We start from the raw sequence: 5,793 nt of genomic DNA on the forward strand, positions 1-5,793 counted from the left end.
ATTTCATGGCTTCAAGCCATTTTGCGGAATCTGGGCTCACCATCGCTTCTTCATAGTTCGTAGGTTCATCATGATCTAGTAGCATGACTTCCAGAACTGGATTACCGTACCACTCTGGCGCGGATCTCACTCTGGTTGATCTACGAGGTTCAGTAGTATCTTGTTCTGAAGTTTCATGATCATTATCATTAGCTTCCTCACTAATTGGTGTAGGTGTCACAGAAACAGTTTTCTGTGATGCACTACTTTCCAATAAGGGAGCAGGTACAGTTACCTCGTCAAGTTCTACTTTCCTCCCACTCACTTCTTTCGAGAGAAACTCCTTCTCTAGAAAGTTTCCGAACTTAGCAACAAAAGTCTTGCCTTCGGATCTGTGATAGAAGGTGTATCCAATAGTCTCCTTTGGATATCCTATGAAGACACATTTCTCCGATTTGGGTTCGAGCTTATCAGGTTGAAGCTTTTTCACATAAGCATCGCAGCCCCAAACTTTCAGAAACGACAACTTTGGTTTCTTGCCAAACCATAGTTCATAAGGCGTCGTCTCAACGGATTTTGATGGTGCCCTATTTAACGTGAATGCGGCCGTCTCCAAAGCATAACCCCAAAACGATAGCGGTAAATCAGTAAGAGACATCATAGATCGCACCATATCTAGTAAAGTACGATTACGACGTTCGGACACACCATTACGCTGTGGTGTTCCGGGTGGCGTGAGTTGCGAAACTATTCCGCATTTTTCAAATGTACACCAAACTCGTAACTCAAATATTCTCCTCCACGATCAGATCGTAGAAACTTTATTTCTTGTTACGATGATTTTCAACTTCACTCTGAAATTCTTTGAACTTTTCAAATGTTTCAGACTTATGTTTCATTAAGTAGATATACCCATATCTGCTTAATTCATCTGTGAAGGTGAGAAAATAACGATATCCGCCGAGCCTCAATATTCATCGGACCACATACATCTGTATGTATGATTTCCAACAAATCTGTTGCTCTCTCCATAGTACCGGAGAACGGCGTTTTAGTCATCTTGCCCATGAGGCACGGTTCGCAAGTACCAAGTGATTCATAATCAAGTGGTTCCAAAAGTCCATCAGTATGGAGTTTCTTCATGCGCTTTACACCGATATGACCTAAACGGCAGTGCCACAAATAAGTTGCACTATCATTATCAACTCTGCATCTTTTGGCTTCAACATTATGAATATGTGTGTTACTACTATCGAGATTCAAAGAATAGACCACTCTTCAAGGGTGCATGACCATAAAAGATATTACTCATATAAATAGAACAACCATTATTCTCTGATTTAAATGAATAACCGTCTCGCATCAAACAAGATCCAGATATAATGTTCATGCTTAACGCTGGCACCAAATAACAATTATTTAGGTCTAATATTAATCCCGAAGGTAGATGTAGAGGTAGCGTGCCGACCGCGATCACATCGACTTTGGAACCATTTCCCACGCGCATCGTCACCTCGTCCTTAGCCAATCTTCGCTTAATCCGTAGTCCCTGTTTCGAGTTGCAAATATTAGCAACAGAACCAGTATCAAATACCTAGGTGCTACTGCGAGCATTAGTAAGGTACACATCAATAACATGTATATCACATATACCTTTGTTCACCTTGCCATCCTTCTTATCCGCCAAATACTTGGGGCAGTTCCGCTTCCAGTGACCAGTCTGCTTGCAGTAGAAGCACTCAGTTTCAGGCTTAGGTCCAGACTTGGGTTTCTTCTCTTGAGCAGCAACTTGCTTGCTGTTCTTTTTGAAGTTCCCCTTCTTCTTCCCTTTGCCCTTTTTCTTGAAACTAGTGGTCTTGTTGACCATCAACACTTGATGCTCCTTTTTGATTTCTACCTCCGCAGCTTTCAGCATTGCGAAGAGCTCGGGAATAGTCTTATTCATCCCTTGCATATTATAGTTCATCACGAAGCTCTTGTAGCTTGGTGGCAGTGATTGGAGAATTCTGTCAATGACGCAATCATCTGGAAGATTAACTCCCATCTGAATCAAGTGATTATTATACCCAGACATTTTGAGTATATGCTCACTGACAGAACTGTTCTCCTCCATCTTGCAGCTATAGAACTTATTGGAGACTTCATATCTCTCAATCCGGGCATTTGCTTGAAATATTAACTTCAACTCCTGGAACATCTCATATGCTCCATGACGTTCAAAACGTCGTTGAAGTCCCGATTCTAAGCCGTAAAGCATGGCACACTGAACTATCGAGTAGTCATCAGCTTTGCTCTGCCAGACGTTCATAACATCTGGTGTTGCTCCAGCAGCAGCCTGGCACCCAGCGGTGCTTCCAGGACGTAATTCTTCTGTGCAGCAATGAGGATAATCCTCAAGTTACGGACCCAGTCCGTGTAATTGCTACCATCATCTTTCAACTTTGCTTTCTCAAGGAACGCATTAAAATTCAATGGAACAACAGCACGGGCCATCTATCTACAATCAACATAAACAAGCAAGATACTATCAGGTACTAAGTTCATGATAAATTTAGTTCAATTAATCATATTACTTAAAGAACTCCCACTTAGATAGACATCCCTCTAATCCTCTAAGTGATTACGTGATCCAAATCAACTAAACCATGTCCGATCATCACGTGAGATGGAGTAGTTTCATTGGTGAACATCACTATGTTGATCATATCTACTATATGATTCACGCTCGACCTTTCGGTCTCCGTGTTCCGAGGCCATATCTGTATATGCTTGGCTCGTCAAGTATAACCTGAGTATTCCGCGTGTGCAACTGTTTTGCACCCGTTGTATTTGAACGTAGAGCCTATCACACCCGATCATCACGTGGTGTCTCAGCACGAAGAACTTTCGCAACGGTGCATACTCAGGGAGAACACTTCTTGATAATTTAGTGAGAGATCATCTTATAATGCTACCGTCAATCAAAGCAAGATAAGATGCATAAAGATAAACATCACATGCAATCAATATAAGTGATATGATATGGCCATCATCATCTTGTGCTTGTGATCTCCATCTCCGAAGCACCGTCATGATCACCATCGTCACCGGCGCGACACCTTGATCTCCATCGTAGCATCGTTGTCGTCTCGCCAATCTTATGCTTCCACGACTATCGCTACCGCTTAGTGATAAAGTAAAGCATTACAGCGCAATTGCATTGCATACAATAAAGCGACAACCATATGGCTCCTGCCAGTTGCCGATAACTCAGTTACAAAACATGATCATCTCATACAATAAAATTTAGCATCATGTCTTGACCATATCACATCACAACATGCCCTGCAAAAACAAGTTAGACGTCCTCTACTTTGTTGTTGCAAGTTTTACGTGGCTGCTACGGGCTTAAGCAAGAACCAATCTTACCTACGCATCAAAACCACAATGATAGTTTGTCAAGTTGGTGCTGTTTTAACCTTCGCAAGGACCGGGCGTAGCCACACTCGGTTCAACTAAAGTTGGAGAAACTGTCACCCGCAAGCCACCTATGTGCAAAGCACGTCGGGAGAACCGGTCTCGCGTAAGCGTACGCGTAATGTCGGTCCGGGCCGCTTCGTCCAACAATACCGCCGAACCAAAGTATGACATGCTGGTAAGCAGTATGACTTATATCGCCCACAACTCACTTGTGTTCTACTCGTGCATATAACATCAACATATAACCTAGGCTCGGATGCCACTGTTGGAGTAGTAATTTCAAAAATTTCCTACGCACACGCAAGATCATGGTGATGCATAGCAACGAGAGGGGAGAGTGTGATCTACGTACCTTGTAGATCGACAACGGAAGCGTACTTGGTTGATGTAGTCGTACGTCTCCACGGCCCGACCGATCAAGCACCGAAACTACGGCACCTCCGAGTTCTAGCACACGTTCAGCTCGATGACGATCCCCGGACTCCGATCCAGCAAAGTGTCGGGGAAGAGTTCCGTCAGCACGACGGTGTGACGATCTTGATGTACTACTCGCAGGGCTTCGCCTAAGCACCGCTACAATATTATCGAGGACTATGGTGGAAGGGGCACCGCACACGGCTAAGAATATGATCACGTGGATCAACTTGTGTCTCTTGGGGTGCCCCTGCCTCCGTATATAAAGGATCAAGGGGGAGGGGGCGGCCACTAGGGAGGCGCGCCAGGAGGAGTCCTACTCCCTCGGGAGTAGGACTCCCCCCCTTTCCTAGTTGGAATAGGATTCGCGAGGTGGGAAAAGAGAGAGAGAGAGAGAGAGAAGGAGGGGCGCCGGCCCCCTCTCTCCTTGTCCTATTCGGACTAGGGGGGAGGGGCGCGCGGCCCAGCCCTGGCCGCCTCTCCTCTTCTTCCACTAAGGCCCATATAGCTCCCGGGGGGTTCCGGTAACCTCCCGGTACTCCGGTAAAATCCCGATTTCACCCGGAACACTTCCGATATCCAAACATAGGCTTCCAATATATCAATCTTTATGTCTCGACCATTTCGAGACTCCTCGTCATGTCCGTGATCACATCCGGGACTCCGAACAACCTTCGGTACATCAAAATGCATAAACTCATAATATAACTGTCATCGTAACCTTAAGCGTGCGGACCCTACGGGTTCGAGAACAATGTAGACATGACCGAGACACGTCTCCGGTCAATAACCAATAGCGGGACCTGGATGCCCATATTGGCTCCTACATATTCTACGAAGATCTTTATCGGTCAGACCGCATAACAACATACGTTGTTCCCTTTGTCATCGGTATGTTACTTGCCCGAGATTCGATCGTCGGTATCTATACCTAGTTCAATCTCGTTACCGGCAAGTCTCTTTACTCGTTCTGTAATACATCATCCCGCAACTAACTCATTTAGTTGCGATGCTTGCAAGGCTTAAGTGATGTGCAATTACCGAGAGGGCCCAGAGATACCTCTCCGACAATCGCGGAGTGACAAATCCTAATCTCGAAATACGCCACCCAACATGTACTTTGGAGACACCTGTAGAGTCCTTTATAATCACCCAGTTACGTTGTGACGTTTGGTAGCCACACAAAGTGTTCCTCTGGCAAACGGGAGTTGCATAATCTCATAGTCATAGGAACATGTATAAGTCATGAAGAAAGCAATAGCAACATACTAAACGATCGGGTGCTAAGCTAATGGAATGGGTCATGTCAATCAGATCATTCTCTAATGATGTGATCCCGTTAATCAAATAACAACTCCTTTGTCCATGGTTAGGAAACATAACCATCTTTGATTAACGAGCTAGTCAAGTAGAGGCATACTAGTGACACTCTGTTTGTCTATGTATTCACACATGTACTATGTTTCCGGTTAATACAATTCTAGCATGAATAATAAACTTTTATCATGATATAAGGAAATAAATAATAACTTTATTATTGCCTCTAGGGTATATTTCCTTCAGATTACTAGGGATCAAACCCTAACAAAACTAACTCGATTACATGATAAATCTCATCCAACCATCACCGTCAGCAAGCCTACGATGGAATTACTCACGCACGGCGGTGAGCATCATGAAATTGGTGATGGAGGATGGTTGATGATGACGACGACGAACGAATCCCCCTCTCTGGAGCCCCGGACGGACTCCAGATCAGCCCTCCCGAGAGGTTTTAGGGCTTGGCGGCGGCTCCGTATCGTAAAACATGATGATTTCTTCTCTCTGATTTTTTTTCTTTCCGAAAGCAAATATATAGAGTTGGAGTTGGCATCGGAGGGCATCCAGGGGGCCCACGAGGTAGGGGGCGCGCCCTCGGGGGGAGGCCCCCCACCACCCTCA

This window comes from Triticum urartu, chromosome 2 (genome assembly GCF_003073215.2).
Source record: "Triticum urartu cultivar G1812 chromosome 2, Tu2.1, whole genome shotgun sequence".
NCBI lineage: Eukaryota > Viridiplantae > Streptophyta > Magnoliopsida > Poales > Poaceae > Triticum > Triticum urartu.